The sequence below is a fragment of the Antechinus flavipes genome, chromosome 2, assembly GCF_016432865.1.
Source record: "Antechinus flavipes isolate AdamAnt ecotype Samford, QLD, Australia chromosome 2, AdamAnt_v2, whole genome shotgun sequence".
NCBI lineage: Eukaryota > Metazoa > Chordata > Mammalia > Dasyuromorphia > Dasyuridae > Antechinus > Antechinus flavipes.
The window spans coordinates 517,943,551-517,966,144 of record NC_067399.1 but is presented as its reverse complement, the minus strand read 5'-3'; the positions used below and the strand labels follow the sequence as shown (position 1 = coordinate 517,966,144).

Below are 22,594 nucleotides of genomic sequence, written 5' to 3'. Positions count from 1 at the left end.
CACTTAAGAAAAAGACAGTTTCTGTCCTTAAGGAACTTCCAGTCTAGTGGAGGAAGACAATAATAAAAAGAAGCTGAAAGGGAAGAGCTGGGAGGTGCCAGGAGAATAGCTGGGGAGAAATGGAGACTTAGCAATTCTAAACCCTCTATAAAGAGAGGCTTTGAGAGGAATCTTTTGTTCTTTCCTCCAATTATAGGGGAGAAGCACCTCATGGTACCAAGGAAATATTGAATCCTAAAGCTAAAACCACCACCATAATGGTGGGATTCTTGGTGATGTCCTTATGATAGGGGAAGCATGATGTCCTGGGAGTAGAAGTTGAGTCCTCCCCTTTTTCCTCTAATTGCTTATCACTACAATCACCACCCTCAGCTCTTTAATCTTCACTCTTTTCCTATTGGTTTCTTTTCTACTGCCTATAAACATCTTTGCCTTAAAACAACAAAACAAAACAAAACAAAAAACCCAACTACAAAAGTCTTACTTAAGCTTATCATCCCCTTAAGATATTGATTATCTTCATGTCTTTTCCAATTTAATGTCAAACTCATAGAAAATGATTTCTGTACTTGTTACCTTCCTTTCTCCTTTACCCATTCCTTCTCAACAGCTTGAATATATGTTTCAACATTATTATTCAATTGGAACTTCCCTCTCTAAAGTTTCCAATAATCTTTTAAAACTGCCAAATCCTAGGGGCAGTGAAGGGGAATAATAGATTGGACACCAGGGTTCGAGTTAGGAAGACCTGTTTAAATCCAAGTTCATTCAAACACTAGTTGTGTGATCTTGGGCAAGTCACTCAATCTCTGTCTGCCTCAGTTTCCTCAAGTGCAAAATAGGAATAATAATAGCATCTAACTCCAGAATTATTGCGAGGATCAAATGCGATAATGGTTGCAAAGTGCTTAGCACAATGCTGGGCACATAGTAAGCGCTATATAAATGTTAACTTATTTTTTTTTTCAAGACATACTTCCCAGTCTCTCCATAGCATTTGAAACTATTGAACAAGCCCTCTTTTTTCAATACACTGAGTTTTCATGATATTGCTCTTTCTTAGATTTTAGATTTCTTATTCAGCTGAAATTACATTGTATTTTTCTCAAGAAAACTCCAAATGAGGAACCAAAAAGTCGGTCATGAGGAAAGCAACAACAAGAATTTTTTTTTTATGTATATATGTTAATTCTTCTTAGAATATAAATTCCTCGAAGACAGAGAATCATTTTTGTCTTGGTGTCTTCAGTGCCTAGCACTATGCCTGGCACATTTACAAATGTTTTTTGATTGATTGCTTGATTGATGAACAAAGTATGCCTTGGGGAGCTGTCCCATTTCCCCATATTTCCCAGGAAGCAGCATGTGCATCTGACAGCATCAGAGCTAATATTTTGTAAAACCCATGTGTATCTATTGCCCTCCCTCTCCACTGAAAAGTAATAGTCAAGAATTTATTTTAGATTTAGATAATATTGTTGCAAAAGTTTACATTTTTCTTCCTTTTATTATAAAGTGTGGTATTTATTTTACGTCCTACCCTTCAAATCATATATAGCAGACATTAGGAGGTCACTTTCTATCCTGGAAGATATGGTCATTTGAAAAAGGGCTTCTTAGGCAATAGTGTGAATCAGCCTGCCTACCCTGGTCTCATTGATCACAGCTTGCAACGATTTTTTTCTCTAGCTGACTCAAATCTTTATAGTTTATCAGAAATGGCCTTAGAGATGAGAGGAGGAGGAGGTCTTAAGGGGAAAAAAGAAGTACTTTCTGATAAGCACCTTTAAGTCTTGTCCTTTCTTAGTGGGTACCTTGGGTATAAAACTTAGATTCTAAGAAATTTCCTGGTTTTCACTGTGGGAAAATTTTTCCTTTCTTTTGTTGGATGCTTATGAGTAAAGGACAAAATTGTGGGACAGAAAATCAGGAAAATTTAAATCAAGCTAATTCAGAAGAATTTTAAAAAACTGATAGGGCTAATAAGAAAAAATCGCCATTTGATAGATGCCCCTGTGTGAGGGTTTTAGATACTGGGATTCATAGGGACTTTGAAAGCTCAATGCATTGAATATTGAAAGTACTCTCCAATCCAGCACTCCTTCCATTTTAAGGAGGAACCCTGAGCCACCAGTGTCCAAATTCCTCTTGGATTTTCTTTTCAACATCTCTCCCAATGTCTCCAGTTTCCTGGTATGTGTTATCTTACCCCATTAGAATGTAAGCTTCTGGGGGATAGGCATTCTCCTTCTTTCTGTTTATATTGTAGTCTTGAAGTTTAGCAAATAAATATTCATTGACATTAAATATAAATATCTGCTGATGTACAGTTATGAATGAATTTTAGTACATGTATGTTTTATTTAGAACCATGCTGAAGCAGTTGGAGAAAATGTCAGTCATTAAAATAATTTGTGTATCTCTTACACATAAACACATACACATGTACACACACACACACATTGAGCTTTTTCTACCAAGGTACTCTCTGATATTGCATTTTATGGAATATCATATTTATTTCACTATTTTAAAATTATGTGTCTGTGTAATATTATTTTTTAGACATCAGATGGAGTGGCATTTTTATATTGTTAGCTCATTTTCTTCTTTCTTCCCTTCCTTCTTTCCTTTCTTTCTTCTTTTTTTTCTTTCCTCTCATTCCGTCCCTCCTTCCTTATCCCCTTCATGCCTCTTTTCTTTCCTTCCTTCCTTCTTTCCTTCCTTCCTTCCTTCCTTCCTTCCTTCCTTCCTTCCTTCCTTCCTTCCTTCCTTCCTTCCTTCCTTCCTTCCTTTCTTAGGGCAAACCAAACTTCACCTTGGGTAAATGACAGGAAGCATGCTTGGGGAGCTCACCCTAGCCCACCATCTGTTAGCTTCCAATTTTAAGTGATTATTCTTGCTAATTAGATACTGTGCTCTATTGTTTCTACATTACTGACCCTTAAGCAGCTCTTAAATTTGGTATCCTGGGGGAAAGCCCCATTTGCCACTTCCTTGTTATGGTTCTACTCAGTCTGCTACTGGTTAAGCATGTGTTAAATTTTTGGCTTCCTATGCTGAAATTTTCTCTTTGAAGACAGAAGTAACAAGGGGAATTGCTACCTTGGACTTAATTCTGACCAACTACCAAGAATGTGCTAGTAACTTGAAAGCAATGATACCTTGGGGAAAAAGAGAATGGGTTGCTTTGGATATTTTGTTGGGCAAGGAAAGGGACATTAAACATAGTTTAATTTAGAGGTATTTGGGAGGACTTTAGAAAAATTAGATACAATACTGTAAAGTCAATGTTCTTAACCTTTTTATGTGTGCCATTGATTCCTTTGGCAATCTAATGAAGCCTAGGAATCTTTCTCAGAATAATGTTTTTAAATGCATAAAGTAAAATACATAGGATTACTAAGGAAATTAATCATATTGAAATATAGTTATCAAATTATTAAGAAAAGATAAGAAATTGCAAGAATATAAAAAAGTAAATATTGATAATATTGATGTTATCCCAAAGAGGAAAAAAAGGTGAGACATCTAAAAGAATTAGTGTGGGCTGCTTAGGTATCTTCTTTGAACTAAGATGTTATAACTACAAATCATAGCTAATGTTTATGTAGTAGTTTAAGGTTTGCAAAGCGCTTCTTTGTTCCTATTGTAAAATGTGGGAAAGGATGGTGGGTGGCATGGGAGGCAGAGAAAGAGAGCATAACCCCATAAATGAAGTTCTTATAAAAAAAATAGTATGATGAAAGCTAGAGCATGGAAAGGCACATAAAAAGTTCCAGGAATAATAAAAAGCCATTTCTATGCTATATTTAATAAAAAGAACCCAAATAACAACAAGCAAAACCTATTACTTGGGGCTGATGGTACAGTGGTAATAGACATTAGAGAAGAATTATTTTGTTTTGCTTCTGTTTTGTCAATCAAGGTGATCTGTTTTCAGATTAGAGGAGGACAGACATTCTTAATGTGTGGTCTGTGACACCCTTTCTAGGGTCTGTGAGGCCAAAATTATACTAAGATGTTATTTGCTTAAAATACTCTTCGCTTTTCCAATCACATATCTGCGAAGTCTTCTTCATATATTTCATCTAAAATAGCATTATCTCAACAGATTGAATGCAGAAGGAGAAAGGAGGATCCAGGTGTCTTCTATTAAAGCATACCTTGAAAGAGATTTGCAAAAAAACATTTGAAGCAGTGTCATGCTTCTCACAACTTTTTTTTCTTTTGGAAAATATAGCTGTCATTTAAATCTTATTTTTCTTAAAGTGTAGTTGGTTTACTATTGTTATATGGTAAATATTGACTGACAAAAAGCAAAACTCTTTGGAGTCCTTGATAATTTTTCAAAGTGTAAAAGGGTCCTAAGAAAGTTTGAAGGGTAGAGCAACCATTTGAAATAGTTCAGTGCCATCTTATTCTCTTCACCTATTTTGAGTTTCAATTTCTTCTTACTGATGAGGTCAGGATTGAATATTTCCCCAAAATGATATTTTAAAGTTGGAAAGAATTTATAGACTGGATTGCAGTATCACCATCAGTAATCTTGGGAAGGACTTTTGGAGAGTGAAAGAGATTCCAGAAGACCAAATAGGAAATTTTCAAAAGCAGAAAATTAAATTCTACAGTTAATTCTACCTGTAGGTCAGTAAATCTTGTTCTGCTTTCTAGTAATTTACTAGAACCAATTATTAAACATATGAACACTCCAAAAAGGAAAGTAAGACCATTTAGAACCAGCATCATGTAACTTATTCACTAAGAATAAGTCACATGGTATTAATCTGGTTTCATTTTTAAGTTTTTCATTTTTCATTTTAAGTTTTTCCAGACAACAAAAATGACTCCTCCTTCTTCCCCTCCTTTTACTATTTACCTTCCTATCTAGCTTGCTAGCTAGCATTTATATAATTCTCTAAAGTTTTCTAAAACATTTAAAAATATTTTCTTATTTGATCCTCACAACAATCCGAAAGATGGATGGCATTATAATTTTCATTTTACATGTGAGGAAACTGAGTCAAAGAGGGATGGAATCCAGGGAATAGTGCACCTAAGTTTCACTAAAGGATTAGGTAAAACATTTTGTGGAATCCTCATGAATGTGATGGGAAAAAATACAGTTAGGGGATTCTTGGCTATTTATAGAGACCAAAGAATATTTATTAATGGACTGACATCAAATACGACATGTCATGTGCCATAAGGTTCAATACAATTCAATAATTTGTTGAAGATGTAAAGTGAAAGTTCATCCAGTGTGATGTCATATAGTGTGATAGGTAACTGAATTAAGACCTTCACAAATTAGAACTCTAAACCCAGACAAAAAAGATGAAAGAAAATGGGGATCAATGTAAGACAGATCTAGTTTTTTAAATAATCAATAGCACTGGATGGAAGAGACCTAAATTAACAATATTAAGTATAGAAGAGAGCTAGATTAACAGCAGTTGAAGTGGAAAAAGTCCTGAGGTTTAAATTGACCTCAAACTCAAATGAGCCAAAAGAATAATGTGGTTACCTCTGAAAGCTAATAAAATGTTAAACTGTAGAAATATAGTATTTGGAATAAAGGAAATAATAGTCCCGCTGTACTTTGTACCAATCAGGTCAAACTGAGAGTACTATATTCAGTTCTGGATTATTTATGACAGTCAATGACAAGTCCTAAGCAAGGATGGCAACCAGCTTTGTGAAGATTTTTAAAATCATATAAAAAGAAGTGGTTTAAGGAATACAGGGATTTTTTAGTTAGAGAAAATTAGATTTTTTTTTGTAGAGATATGGTAGCTGTCTTCAGAAAATTGGGTAACTAGACATGAGAAACAGTGAAATGACATGATGTTTTGTGTAGAACTGAATTGAATAATCCCCCTTTCATCTCTCTTCTCCTTACCCCCATGCTGCAGAAAGGATTCCTACCTTGAGTGGAAGGCTGGACTAGAATATTTCTATGCAAGTTTTTATTCTTTGATTCTTGAAACTGCTCATTAAATTCAAGAAAACATGGTTATTCTTATAAGCTCAGGCATGTTTCTTGGTCTCAACTTCCTTATTTGCTAAATGAGGGGGTTGGACTGGATTATTTTTTAAGATATTTCTAGCTCTCCATTTCGGAGTAGAAAACCAGGGTAAATACACAGATTCATTAAATGTTCTTTCAAATATAGCATTGATTCTTTTCCTGCTATCTTGACTCATGTTTGGGGATATTAAAGCAGGAAGTGAATAATCTTAGAGGGTAGCTGTGATAGAAAGGGATGAATCATCAATAACCCCAATAACCCCAATCTCTGTTTTCATGAGAAGAACATGAGGAAAAATCTCTTCACTGAGGTGTCAGTACTTCTTGGGTGAAAGTGTTATTGTGTTTGTCACGTAGTATACATATGGGACAGAAAAAAGGAAGAAGAAAGAGGGAGCAAAGAGAAACTAATACCCTTCCTTTCTAGACATTATTACAGAGCTGTAGCAACAAAAAGGAAAAGAGAAAAAAGAAAGGATTTAAAATTATTGGAAATTTTGACTTTATTTAATATTACTATATTTCCATATGAATATAGTTGATTCCAGAAAAGGCAGTGAGGAAAGTTGACTTTGAATTTGCCATCTTTCCAATATGTTGTTTCACTCTTTTTTTACTTTTTTTTTCCCTTTCCCTCTCTGAATTCCAGGTGCTCCCTCCAACCTCCATCCTGAGACCTTTTCCTTTAAAATCCTTAATTTCATAGAGTATACCCCTCCAGAGTATATATTCTCTCTCTCTCTCTCTCTCTCTCTCTCTCTCTCTCTCTCTCTCTCTCTCTCTCTCTCCATATATGTGTGTGTGTGTGTGTGTGTGTGTGTGTGCGTGTGTGTGTATGTCTCAAAGCCAGATGTGAACCAGAGTATGAGCTAATGACCATGCAAATTTTTTCCAGCCAGAAAGCTGTCTTCAAGGGCACAGATGGTAGATGCTAGGAAGCCCAGCAGGTTACTTAACCCCCTGCCTTTGCTAACTCCCTATAGTGGAAACTATTTCTCTCCTAGTCCCTCCTCTCTGTTTTCCCCAAATTCTTGTTCTTCCTCAATCCCATTCTTGCAACCTTTATTATAGACAAATAGCTGGATGTGGGGCACATCTGTAATTCTTAATACTGGGGAGGCTATTGAGCTCAGAACATCTGAGTTACAGTAGACTAAGTCTATCAGGTGTCTTTACTAAGTCTAGCACCAATATGGTAAACTTCTGAAAGTTGGGAGGCTCTCATATAAGGTTTCTCATTTGATTCTCCCAGTAACCCTGAGAAGTATGTTATTTTTATGTTATCATGAGATGTGTGTTATTATACTCAGTTTATAAAGGATTTAAATGACTTTCTTATAATCACTAGGAGAGTGTGGATCAGCCTAAGACTAAAACAGCAGATAAAAACTCCCATGTCAATCAGTAGTGGGATTGGACTAATGAATGGCTGCTATATTTCTAGCTTTAGTGAGCTAGGAAGTTTTGGGGTTTTTTGTATTTATTGTTGTTGTGTTTTTTGTTTGTTTTTCTTTTGACAGAGAGATAAATTCATCACTTATATAAGCACTTTTAACAGAATTCACTCTGTATCAACAATTCAGTGTTACTATGGGTTATCACTGCAACTTTGAAATGCATTCATAATAGAGAACTGTATGAACATTTTTTGGAGACATCGTGGCTACCTCCTAGAAATAATATGAGGAAAATGCTTCATAAACCATAAATGTTATTATCTTTAATCTAGAGATCCTTTGTCTACGATACTGGGGACTTCCATTATTCAAAGAAATAGGAATACAACACTGTCAAAAATTTCACTTTAATCATTAACTTCTGGCTTCTTTCTCTCTTCATAACCAATATTAGATTTATTTTGCTTCTCTTTACCTGCCCATGTTCTATTATAAAATCCCAAAGTGAAGAGGAAGAAAAATAAATAAATAAGCATTATGTGGGAAGAAGAGAAACCACAGATATTGTAATACAGATATTGTAAAATTGCCTCTGAGATGGACATGGTGGGTTTCCTGTTTCTGGGGAGGCTGAAGCTGGTGGACCACTGGAGTTCAGTTGCTCTGGATTGTTATAAGCTATTGCTAATTAAATGTCTAATTAAATTAAATTAAATATAGCAACCTGGGCAGCTAGAGTGCTAGACTTCACATCAATAATAACTGAGTTCAAATTTAGTCTCAGTTATTTACCTGCAATGTGAATTTAGGAAAGTCACTTGAGCCCTTTATAAAAAGGACATAATACAGAATCTACCTCTCAGAATTATTGGGAGAATGAAATAAGATATCACATGTAAAATGCTTTGCTAATCTAAAAATAAATGCTGGCTATTATGAAAACAAGGCCTCCTTCATCTACATCTGTGGCCCCTTCTCCCATTAGCATAGATTTCTTAGAATTTCCCCTTTGTGGAAGAACCCAGATCTTCCATCCTTCATTCTCTGTTCTTTTTGACTAACACACCTGCCTTCTTCCTCCACTCCTGAAGGGCCCTTGCTGAGTTCTTCTGGGAGCCTTCATTTTGGAAAAGACATCCGAGTGGTAATCCCTCATATCTCTGTAAGTTCTTTTGGGGCAGATATCATCTTTCTTTTTGCTAGTATTTATACCCCTAACTCTTAGCACAGTGCATGGCTTATAAGCTTGTTGACTGATTATTAATGCCCAATGACAAAGAGATGCTCAGTGACATGAAGAATAGAGAGAGATAAGATAGGAAGAGACTTGCAAAAAGATTTTCTTAGCTAGTACCATCCTCAAACCATGTGAGAATCACAGTTGTATGCTGTCTGTTTCTAATCTCCCAAGAAACCATCCTACAGCCTCACATATTCATGAATTCATCTGGCACATTAGAAATGCCGGCTAAGGAAAGGAAGTCATTCATTTTGCAGACCCTGATTCTATGTTTTTGTGATCTTTCTGAAGAGGGACTATGCAGCATTTCCCACAAAAACTTTGCTGGCTGTGATAAATCAGACCCTTTGGAAAAGATTTTTTACCTCTGATTACTTGTGGACCAGAGTTACTTTAGTTCTTTTAACAAAATTTGCTTCCATTTGAAGTTTAAACCTCTTTGAATAAGTAGTCCAAACTTATCCCAAGAATAGTGCTCATCCAGACATGTAATTTTCCATCTCTTCTTCTTCAGTAAGACTGAACTTCTGTTCACTGGGCTAATAATTATTTTATTTTATTTTATTTTATCTTGTAAGCCTCTGTTGTTATATCCTTCTCAGAGACCATGAGGGACTCAGAAAATAGGATTTATTTTGTTCATATCTACTTTCAAATACATAGTTTGTCACTTGCTTATAAAATGCATTTGTAGAACTGATGACGTTTTCCCAAAGGACGCTGAAGTCATTTTGATTTAAATGAAATTGATTAGATGTGCCCTCTTCATTTGCTTCAGAATGACCTCTTGGATATTTGGAAATACAATTTTCTTCTTCTAATATTTTATCTTCTAGTTGGCAAACATTGACTTTCCCTCATATCCTGAATAATGGTAAAATTGAGAAGGCATTTTTTTTCTTCTTAAAAAGCTTGAATAACTTCAAAAACTTTAGAGACCTTACAGATCCTAAAAGTATCTAATTTTTCTTTAATATTTAAAAGTAAATAATCATAGTTTTTTTTCATGTAGCTATCTCTTCTCTTCCCCCTACCCACTCCTCTGAGCAACAATTGTGATTTAGGCCCAGTACTGTTAAGAAATAGTAGCTTAGCAAGGACCCACACTTAACACCGTACACCAAGATAAGGTCAAAATGGGTCCATGATCTAGACATAAAGAATGAGATTATAAATAAATTAGAGGAACATAGGATACCTCTCAGACTTGTGGAGGAGGAAGAAATTTGTGACCAAAGATGAACTAGAGATCATTATTGATCACAAAATAGAAAATTTTGATTACACCAAATTAAAAAGCCTTTGTACATGCAAAATAATGCAAACAAGATTAAAAGGGAAGCAATAAACTGGGAAAACATCTTCACAGTTAAAGGTTCTGATAAAGGCCTCATTTCCAAAATATATAAAGAATTGACTCTAATTTATAAGAAATCAAGCCATTTTCCAATTGATAAATGGTCAAAAGATATGAACAATTTCCAGATGATGAAATTGAAACTATTTCCACTCATATGAAAGAGTTTTCCAAATCACTATTGATCAGAGAAATGCAAATTATGACAACTCTGAGATACCACTACACACCTGTCAGATTGGCTAAGATGACAGGAAAAAATAATGATGAATGTTAGAGGGGATTCAGGAAACCTGGGACACTGATGCATTGTTGGTGGAGTTGTGAACGAATCAAACCATTCTGGAGAGCAATCTGGAATTATGCCCCAAAAGTTATCAAACTGTGCATACCCTTTGATCCAGCAGTGTTTCTACTGGGCTTATACTCCAAAGAGATCTTAAAGGAGGGAAAGGGACCTGTATGTGCAAGAATGTTTGTGGCAGCCCTGTTTGTAGTGGCTAAAAGCTGGAAAATGAATGGATGCCCATCAATTGGAGAATGGCTGGGTAAATTGTGGTATATGAATGTTATGGAATATTATTGTTCTGTAGGAAATGACCAGCAGGATGAATACAGAGAGGACTGGCGAGACTTACATGAACTGATGCTAAGTGAAATGAGCAGAACCAGGAGATCATTATATACCTCAACAACAATACTGTATGAAGATGTATTCTGATGGAAGTGGATTTCTTTGATAAAGAGAAGATCTAACTCAGTTTCAATTGATCGATGATGGATAGAAGCAGCTACACCCAAAGAAGGAACACTGGGAAATGAGTGTAAACTATTTGCATTTTTGTTTTTCTTCCCGGATTATTTTTACCTTCTGAATCCAATTCTTTCTGTGCAACAAGAGAACTGTTCGGTTCTGCAAACATATATTGTACCTAGAATATACTGCAACATATTTAACATGTATAGGACTGCTTGCTATCTAGGGGAGGGGGTGGAGGGAGGGAGGGGAAAAGTCGCAACAGAAGTGAGTGCAAGGGACAATGTTGTAAAAAATTACCCAGGCATGGGTTCTGCCAATAAAAAGTTATAATTATTTAAAAGAGGAAAGAAAAAAAAAAGAAATAGTAGTTTATAAATGTGAATGCTTAAATAAAGACTATTATTTGATTAAAGCATAATGAAGAAAACAGGGGCTATCTGAACATCCAGGCATGTTGGTATTTTCCATCTTCTCTCATAGGCTGACTTGAAGCTTATATCTACTGATAATGGCCCTAAATGAAGAATTCCTAGGATTCAGCAGATATAAAACCAGTTCAAGGGAACATTCAGTGAGAAGGAGGCTCAGACAGCATCTAAACCAATCCCCTCATTTTAGAGATGATGAAATTGAGACTCAGAGAGACCAAAAAATGTGTCCGATGTTATGATTCAGAGCCATAATTCAAATCCAGGACTCATGAAAGGTAGTTCATTGATTTATTTACTGCAATTCATGCAACTTCAAAATCTCTTAGCAGGTTTGAAATAACAAAGTTTTGCAAGAAAGCCATTATTAAGGCTCCAGGGAGTACCTGACCCTCTACATTTGGATATTTTGACATTTCTATGGCTTAGTATGTCAGTATGATTCTATGCAGAAATAAGGTTTACAATTTACTGCCTTGAGGAAAGAGATTATTTCTCATTATTTTTCTTTTTTTTGTATCTTTCACTTAAAGCAGAGACTTGTACACAGCAATTACCAAGAAAGCGTTTGTTAGTTTGGTTTAGATGTTTTATGTACATATATAGATATGTATATCTATATATGTATATATACATGTCCATATGCATTATATACAATATATTTCATTTTGATATATCATATAATATTTAACATAATATGACCATATAATAAGTATAGATGTATGACATATTAAGTATATTATATGAAATATATTTAATGCTATGTTTATTTTAATATATTCAAAAACATGAGTATAATAAATTTAATATATAATTTTCACAATAAATAACATCTAATCCAACCCAATAAGTACTTCTTTAGTAGCTACTATATTTTATAGCTAATCTCTCTCTCTCTCTCTATTTACCTATCTATTTATGCTTTTATAGACAAGATGCTATAAGAGAAATAAGGATACATTGGGACCAGATTTCTGCTGACATTGAATATCAGGCTAAGAAACAGAGATTTTATCTTAGAAGTCACTGAAGAGATCTGAGCAGAGCTCTCAAAGGACATTATCGAGGATAAGGAAAGGTTTCCTTAGCCACAGATTTTTCTCCTACTTGAGTCTTGATTATTTTCAATATTTATGGAACTTGGACTTATTGTATATAGATTCTTTGCTAGCAGAAGCAGGAAACCTGTTGAACCCCATTTCTCATGGAGATGAACATTGAAATTACTTTGTATGAATGAAAAATTTTTAGGAAGTGCATATCATAAGCTTAAAGTGATAAGTACCTGTTCTCTGTATTATTAGTTTTTTCTCTATCACTTTCTTAATGCTAGAAAATCAACAAACCAATAAATTAATCCCTGACTTGTAGTTTGCCAATTTCTGAAATAAAAATGCTCAGATTGAAAATTGAATGCTCTCAGGAGCTATTAGGATACAGCTCCAATACATCATTGAGTGGGTCTTATCCCACAAGGACTAGCCTAATGTATGGCAGAGTGCTGAGAAGTTGGGTTCTTACCATGAGGTCTATGTATATTCAAGGCAGCAGTGGGATTGTGAACATAGATTGGGAAAATAGATGTTAATTTACACTGATCTCTAACTAAAATTTAAAATTTTCTTAAATTATGAATATAGGTCACGAAGATTATTCTGGGCAGGAGTCCACAAACTTTACCATTTGCCTAAGGGGTACACAATATTATGGTGATTAAGAATTCTTGATTTCCAACAGCATCTGTCAAATTTTTGGTCTCAGGACCTCTTTACACTCTTAAATTTATTGAAGACCCATCTCCCCAAAGAGCCTTTGTTAGTGTGGGTTATATCTGTGAATACCATATTAGAAATCAAAACATCTTTGTATTATTATGAAGGTAGTTTCTATTTTATAAACCACTTGAAAAGGAAAAAGAAGTAGTGAACGTTTTTAACAAGGTCTGAATTATCCAAGAAAATGTGGGTCATGGCTCCACTTGATGTATGCATCTTATCACCTGATAATGCTTAGTGATTGGGGACATCTCAAACTCTCTTTTTTTCTTTGCCTTCTTCCTTCCTTCCTTCCTTCCTTCCTTCCTTCCTTCCTTCCTTCCTTCCTTCCTTCCTTCCTTCCTTCCTTCCTTCCTTCCTTCCTTCCTTCTTTTCTTTCTTTTCTTTCCTATCTTTTTTTCCTCTCTCTTTCTGGTTGCAGAAGTGCATAGATGTATCTGGAGGAAAGTGAGTGGTAAGGAAATAAAAGGAATATCTTTATCTATCTCTTACTTTTTTGTCCCTTCTTAGTGCCTATTTTGTTTTCAGGCAACCATCAGCTATTACCCACTAAGGCCTTTGCTGATATGGACATCTATAGTTTATTACCCTTCTTTGGGATGTTTTATTTCAAATAGGGAATCAAAGATTAAAGATGCTTCAGTCCATCATGGTGGAAATTTGGAACCAGAGTATACCCTCATTGTGATCCAGCAATCAGATCACATAGTCAGATGCCTACTCTGCTTACCTGTTAAGGCTTAGGTGGAAGAATCATCAGGAAATAACATTCTGTGCTTATCTCTGCTATGTCTAACCATTCCATTCTCCTTTGGCTTTGGCTAAGCCACTTCTCTGGGCCTTAGTAACTTATTGGTAAAAATAAGGAGTATATTTGGATAGTAGTCACCAATATCCCCTCCAGATCTATCAAGAAATGTCTTATATATGTGTGTGTGTAATACAAGCATACATATAAGATTTCATGTACAAGGTGTTCCAAAACTCTTAATGCAGTTATCAGCATGGGACATAATATATGTGTATAAGTATAGAGGAAGCATAGTGGAACTATAGAAAGAAAATTAAGTTTGGAATCAGGAAACTTGGGTTACATTCTGTCTCTATCATGTACCTGTATGTAACATGGGGCAAATCACAACCTCTGTGGATCTCATTTTTCTCATCTGTACAATTAATCAATAACCATTCATTCAATGCCTATTATATAACAGGCACTGCACTAAGTGCTAGGAGGTTGAATTAGAAATGATCTCCAGGGTCTCTTCTAGCTCTAAATTATGATCTTATCAATATGTGCCTTTGGAAAAATAATCTAACCTTTCTTGTCTCATCTGAAAATGAGGGTGTTGAGACAGATGGCCTCCAAGTCCCTTCCAAATCTGAATCTTCGATCCTCCTTTCTGTACTTAATTCTCTCCTTTGGATATAATATCTACAAGATATGTTCAAGGGAGATCCGTGTGCTTCTTACAAGATTCTGTTTACTCTCCTCTTCCACATCTGGAGGAACAGTACAGATCCAGACATTCAGGAGAAGTATCTAGTCTTTCTTGTGGCACAGTCCCAGATTAGGAGCAGGTAATATTTGGAGATGATATAAAAACAACTAGAGGATAAAAGCAGAGGTGATTCCTGTTTTATTTGAAACTGTATACAGTACTCTCCACTTCCATGTTCCCATAATATCCCCTGCCCATTCTCTCTATTCCCAAAATTGTCCTTGGGCAAAAATATGATGTGAAAGTTTAGTTTTGTCCCTTTCTCATTCTAGGGCTTCAATGACCAGAGTTCTCAAGATGTTCATACTTAGACCCAGCCTCCTAATGGTCTAACTAATGGTAAGTAATTACTGATTTAAAATCTCTATCTTTTTCCACTTCTCTATTCCCCAAAAATATAAATTTTCATTTCTTCAGAGCTGCTGTCTCATCTGAGGTTTGAGGAAGCATGAAACAGGAGGAAAGATCCAAGATAAGAAATCCAAGGAATTTGCCTCAGATCCTGCCTGTTATTTTCTGCCAATGTGACCTAGAGAACATCTCTTGGGCCTCAGTTTCCTTATCTGTAAAATAAAGGGATTGGAAATAGATGACCTTTAAGGATCCTTCCAGTTCAAAGCATATAATCTTGTGATCCTAAAACAGCATCTTGAAGAATAAATTGGTGGTTTTTATCCTCCCCTGGGGTATTTGCTTTTACAGAGGGGTTTTGGTTGAAATAAATCTCTAATGGATAGAAATCTCTAATGGATAGATTTTAGATTGTGTGACTAAGTGATATATGGACTTTTATACATGGCTGGGGAGAAATTGGGGTGCTGGGTAGAGGTTTGTTCTGAACACTTTTAAAAATAGAGTACATAGAAGATTATCATACCATACTGGCCAACTCACTTAAAATTCATCCACTTAAAAATGGATATTTATTCTTCTTTCCCCAAGTTCTCATTCTGTCTTTGTCTTACTGTCTCTCCTTTTTTCTCTCTTTTCTTTTCTCTTTAAGTTTCTCTTTTCTCTTCTTTAACTTTTTCATTGTCTCTGTCTCTATCTTTTCCCCTCTCTCATACACACACACACACACACACACACACACACACACACATACACACACACTTCCCTCTTCTCTGTTGCCTACAGATACACCTTGACCTGATAGTTTTGATGGATATTCACAGATAGAATTAAAGTCATATTCTAACATTGTCCAATGCATCCCTTATCCATATACTCACCCAAGTCTACTGGGAATATCACATTATGTGAGAAGACTCAAGAAGGCTTTTAAGAATTACATTAGCACCCTGTCTGCAAAGTGCTTTACAGTTTCTCAACACATTGCAGCTTCCTTGTGATGTGGGTGGATGCTTCTTACCATTTTACACAGGGGAAAATTTGGGTTCTGAGAATGGAGTGATGTGCGTGCAGAAGGTCATAGCTCAACTGAGGAGGAGACCTTGGGTAGGAGATAGAGGGCTTTCATGTTAGGACAATGTATCACCACAGATTGGGGCTCATAGCTGAGTAGAAAACAATGGCTCCTTGAGTCCTATTAAACCTGCTGAGATTACCTAAAAAGGGAGCAACATTAGGAGAACAACAAAAATGGGCTATGATTTAGAAAAGTGATTGGTTAAAAGAAATATAAAGTGCTTACTCTGCAAGGTACAATGGTAGGTGCTGGGGTGGGGTACAAAAATATGAAGAAGGGAACAATCCTTACTCTCAAGGAGGTTACATTTTGTCCGGAAGATAACAAATGTCACAGGCAAACAGATAGATATATGCATACATATAGATATAGATGAATGGACAGATAGATAAATGAATAGATGGATATAACTAGAGATGGTAAATGGATAGATGTATGTATCCATACATAAATACATACATTAATGGAGAAACAGGGAGATGGATAGATGAATAGACAGGTAAATAAATTGAGATAGATATGTAGATGAATAGATAGAGAGATGGATGGATGGATAGAAGGAAAGCTGGAGCTAGACAGACAAACAAGATAGATATAGGTAAAAGAAAAAATATTGTAGTTGTGGTTCAGGCACTAATAGGGGGAATTAGGAAAGACTTTGTGTAAGCAATGATATTTAAACTACTCTTCCTGGAAAGAAATGGGGACAACTATGGCACAAAATAGAAGAGGAAGTGCACTCCAGATTTGGGAGAGGACCAATGAAAATGCAGAGATGGAAGATAAAAAGCTTTGTGTGAGGAATGGAGAAAGGACCACTTAAGCTATATCAGAGAATGTGGAAAGAGGAGCAACATACAATGAGGCTAGAAATAAAGGTTGAGACCAGGTTGTTTAGGGCTTTAAAAGATAAACAGAGAAATCTATATTTTATCTTAGTGGCAATAAGGAAGCATTGGATGAAGGGAGTGACATGATTAGATCTGCCATTAAGGAAAACCAATGGCAGCTCTATGATAGAATAGACGAAGAAGGGAGAGACCTGAGGTCTTCTGAAACAAATTGCTCTTTTCAGGGAGACCGAGCAAGCAAATGGTTCTATGCTTTTTAAAATTAATTGACCCCAAACAGGCTTTTTCCTTTCATTCTCAGGGAGATTGCCAAAAGCACAGGTGCCCTGTGTATTTTACTATACTACTGGTGCATGTTGCAGAACCATTACTAGGTTGGGGCAGAGAGCAGTTCATTTACACAACTTGGGCACCTAGGGAAAGCAAAGGATGGCAGATTCTGTTTGAATAGGATTTTCTGGTTTATTAGAAATGTATTTAAGGCATGCTAGTCTCTTGAGTTCCTTTGACTGAGTCCTGGGTATTGAATATAAATTCTATTCAGTTTATTTCTAATTTTATTAAAAAAACAATTAGATTAATCCCTCATGTATAAGAAAGGTGAGACACTTCTCAAAACAATACCTATCTATTTCATTAGTATAGAAAAATATGATATTTCTCAGGGAGTTTTCCTAATTCTTTGTAACATTTCAAATAAGTACTTTGGGACAGGTAAACACATACTTTATCATCTGAATATGTATTTAGAGACTTCTAATATGTATTATAAATAGGTATTGAGGGATTATCTTACAAGACATAAAGAACTCTGTAATCGCTTCTGTGGAAGGGTTATGGTCTGTTGTGTAATATGTGTTCAGTACTCTTCAAAAATTCATGCTATTTACCTGATAGACTTTGATGTCTGATAAGAAGCTGTAATAAGAAACTGTGTCACTGAGGCATGTGGTAGCTCAAATTCCATGTATTATCCAAGGCCCTATTCTCCTGGTTGACATAGTCTGTATAGTCAGGATCCCAGGGTACCTTGGTTTTTCCCATAAATAATGCAACGCAAATGCTCAGATTTCATCTCAGTAAATGTGCAAATACAATCACCATGAGTCCAATTGTCTAGGCTTATGATAGCCTTTAATAGGAAGCCTACACAACTTGACAAGGCAGGGATGGTATCATGTACTAGTCCAATTCATCGAAGGAGATGGTTCTCCATGTGTCTCCCTTCTGTCTTTATACAGCTCCTCACTCAGCCTTAGCTCCCACTCTGGGGACAGTTTTCTTCATGTTTCTCCACAGTAATTCCTCTATGCTCATGGGAAATTAGCAGAATCTGAAGCTGCCTAGGCCATGCATGAGACCAGTTCTGTTCACAGACTCATCTGAGACTCTCAGAGAGAAGGGAGAGAAATTCTACCCTGGCCTTGCCCAGAGATCAGAACAGAGGCTTATTTGGGCTCTTCTTCTGAGAGGCTAATGCAGCTCATCTTCCCCCAGGGATTCAGAAAATGGCTGTATGAGCCCCCTAACTTTTTCAATATATCCAACAACAGGAGCATATCAGAATAGAAATGAAGTTATCGAATGATTCTTAGAAACCAAGTCTACAGTATAGAACAGTAGTATTAAACTCAATAAAAATCGGGGGGCAGTGATCCAAATATAAGATCCTTATGGACTTCATATTAACTTAATTTTGAAATGTAATATTTATTTTATGGGCAGTTAAGTGGCTCAGTGCCAGATCTGGAGTTAGGAAGACTCATCTTCTTGAATTCAGATCTGGCCTCAGTTACTTCCTATTTATGTGACCCTGCATAAGTCACTTAAGCTTGTTTGCCTCAGTTCCTCATCTGTAAAATGAACTGGAAAAGTAATGACAAATCACTTCACTATCTTAGCCAAGAAAAGCCCAAATGGGTTCACAAGGAGTTGGATGTGACTGAACAACAATAAATCAGTTTTATTTCTTTTTATCGTATTTTGTTAAATATTTTCCCATTGTTTATGGTTGGACTCCGGAGTTTTGTGGACCTCACCAAAGAACTATTGTGGGCAACACTTTTGATACTTCTGGTATTAAACACCAAATGAAGAAGAGAGATGGTAACTGTTTTCTTTTTTTTTTTTAATTGTAGCAGAGCAGGTATTCTTAAGGCAGTTCAAAGAGTCTATGAACTTGGATAGGGAAAAATTACATCTTAACTACATCTTAATTTCTTTCTTTCTTTCTTTCTTTTCTTTTTTTTTTTAGGATTCTGCCTTTTATTTTTTTATTTTTTTTTAAATTTAATTTTTATTTAATAATTACTTTATATTGACACTCGTTTCTGTTCCGATTTTTTTTCCCCTCCCTCCCTCCCTCCGCCCCCTCCCCTAGATGGCAAGCAGTCCTTTATATGTTGGATATGTTGCAGTATATCCTAGATACAATATATGTTTGCAGAACTGAACAGTTCTCTTGTTGCATAGGGAGAATTGGATTCAGAAGGTATAAATAACCCGGGAAGAAAAACAAAAATGCAGATAGTTCACATTCGTTTCCCAGTGTTCTTTCTTTGGGTGTAGCTGCTTTTGTCCGTCATTTATCAATTGAAACTCAGGTCTCTTTGTCAAAGAAATCCACTTCCATCAAAATATGTCCTCATACAATATCGTTGTCGAAGTGTATAATGATCTCCTGGTTCTGCTCATTTCACTCAGCATCAGTTCATGTAAGTCTCGCCAGTCCTCTCTGTATTCATCCTGCTGGTCATTTCTTACAGAACAATAATATTCCATAACATTCATATACCACAATTTACCCAGCCATTCTCCAATTGATGGGCATCCATTCATTTTCCAGTTTCTAGCCACTACAAACAGGGCTGCTACAAACATTTTGGCACATACAGGTCCCTTTCCCTTCTTTAGTATTTCTTTGGGATATAAGCCCAATAGAAACACTGCTGGATCAAAGGGTATGCACAATTTGATAATTTTTTGGGCATAATTCCAGATTGCTCTCCAGAATGGTTGGATTCGTTCACAACTCCACCAACAATGCATTAGTGTCCCAGTTTTCCCGCATCCCCTCCAACATTCATCATTATTTTTTCCTATCATCTTAGCCAATCTGACAGGTGTGTAGTGGTATCTCAGAGTTGTCTTAATTTGCATTTCTCTGATCAATAATGATTTGGAACACTCTTTCATATGAGTGGTAATAGTTTCAATTTCATCCTCTGAAAATTGTCTGTTCATATCCTTTGACCATTTATCAATTGGAGAATGGCTTGATTTCTTATAAATTTGAGTCAGTTCTCTATATATTTTGGAAATGAGGCCTTTATCAGAACCTTTAACTGTGAAAATGTTTTCCCAGTTTGTTGCTTCCCTTCTAATCTTGTTTGCATTAGTTTTATTTGTACAAAGGCTTTTTAATTTGATGTAATCAAAATTTTCTATTTTAGTGATCAGTAATGGTCTCTAGTTCATCTTTGGTCACAAATTTCTTTCTCCTCCACAAGTCTGAGAGATAAACTATTCTATGTTCCTCTAATTTATTTATAATCTCGTTCTTTATGCCTAGGTCATAGACCCATTTTGATCTTATCTTGGTATATGGTGTTAAGTGTGGGTCCATGCCTAATTTCTGCCATACTAATTTCCAATTATCCCAGCAGTTTTTATCAAATAATGAATTCTTTTCCCAGAAGTTAGGGGCTTTAGGTTTGTCAAACACTAGATTGCTATAGTTGACTATTCTGTCTTGTGAACCTAGCCTTTTCCACTGATCCACTAATCTATTTCTTAGCCAATACCAAATGGTTTTGGTGACTGCTGCTTTATAATATAATTTTAGATCAGGTACAGCGAGGCCACCTTCATTTGATTTTTTTTTCATTAATTCCCTTGAGATTCTCGACTTTTTATTGTTCCATATGAATTTTGTTGTTATTTTTTCTAGATCAATAAAATATTTTCTTGGAAGTCTGATTGGTATAGCACTAAATAAATAGATTAGTTTAGGGAGTATTGTCATCTTTATTATGTTCGCTCGGCCGATCCAAGAGCACTTAATATTTTTCCAATTATTTAAGTCTGACTTTATTTGTGTGGAGACTTTTTTATAATTTTGCTCATATAATTCCTGACTTTCCTTTGGTAGATAGATTCCCAAATATTTTATGATATCAACAGTTATTCTGAATGGAATTTCTCTTTGTATCTCTTGCTGTTGGGTTTTGTTGGTGATGTATAAAAATGCTGAGGATTTATGGGGATTTATTTTGTAGCCAGCTACTTTGCTAAAATTATGAATTATTTCCAATAGCTTTTTAGTAGAATCTCTGGGGTTCTCTAGGTATACCATCATATCATCTGCAAAGAGTGATAGTTTGGTTTCCTCATTGCCTACTCTAATTCCTTTAATATCTTTCTCGACTCTTATTGCCGAGGCTAGTGTTTCTAATATGATATTAAATAATCAACCTTGCTTCACTCCAGATCTTACTGGGAAAGGTTCCAGTTTTTCCCCATTGCATATGATGCTTACTGATGGTTTTAAATATATGCTCCTGACTATTTTAAGGAAAAGTCCATTTATTCCTATGCTCTCAAGTGTTTTTACTAGGAATGGATGTTGGATTTTATCAAATGCTTTTTCTGCATCTATTGAGATGATCATATGGTTTTTGTTTGTTTGGTTATTGATATAGTCAATTATGCTAATAGTTTTCCTAATATTGAACTAGCCCTGCATTCCTGGTATAAATCCTACTTGGTCATAGTGTATTATCCTGGTGACGATTTTCTGTAATCTTTTTGCAAATATTTTATTTAAGATTTTAGCATCAATATTCATTAGGGAGATTGGTCTATAATTTTCTTTCTCTGTTTTCAGCCTACCTGGTTTAGGTATCAGTACCATGTCTGTGTCATAAAAGGAGTTTGGTAGGACTCCTTCAATCCCTATTTTTTCAAATAGTTTATATAACATTGGAATTAATTGTTCTTTAAATGTTTGGTAGAATTCACATGTAAATCCATCTGGTCCTGGGGATTTTTTCTTAGGGAGTTGATTGATAGTTTGTTCTATTTCTTTTTCTGAGATGGGACTGTTTAGGATATTTACTTCTTCCTCTGTTAGTTTGGGCAAGCTATATTTTTGGAGGTATTTTTCTATTTCATTTAAGTTGTCGAATTTATTGGCATAAAGTTGGGCAAAGTAACTCCTAATTATTGCTCTAATTTCCTCTTCGTTAGTGGTGAGTTCTCCCTTTTCATTTTTAAGACTAACAATTTGATTTTCCTCTCTCCTTTTTTAAATCAGATTTACTAAGGGTTTGTCTATTTTGTTGGTTTTTTCATAGAACCAACTCTTAGTTTTATTAATTAATTCAATAGTTTTTTTTACTTTCAATTTTATTGATCTCACCTTTTATTTTTAGAATTTCAAGTTTAGTGTTTGACTGGGAGTTTTTAATTTGTTCCTTTTCTAGCATTTTTAGTTGCAAACCCAATTCATTGACCTTCTCTTTCTCTATTTTATACAAATAGGCCTCTAGAGATATGAAATTTCCCCTTATTACCGCTTTGGCTGCATCCCATACAATTTGGTATGATGTCTCATTATTGTCGTTTTCTTGGGTGAAGTTATTAATTATGTCTATGATTTGCTGTTTCACCCAATCATTCTTTAGTATGAGATTATTTAGTTTCCAATTATTTTTTGGTCTACTTCCCCCTGGTTTTTTGTTGAATGTAATTTTCATTGCATCGTGGTCTGAAAAGGATGCATTTACTATTTCTGCCTTACTGCACTTGAGTTTGAGGTTTTTAT

General features: G+C 35.4%; 1 protein-coding gene across 1 annotated transcript in view; it reads right to left on the bottom strand.

Annotated features, from left to right (window-relative positions):
• SEMA6D (semaphorin 6D) overlaps positions 1-22,594 on the bottom strand; it is a 544,855-nt gene that overhangs the window by 472,629 nt on the left and 49,632 nt on the right. The window lies entirely within an intron of this gene.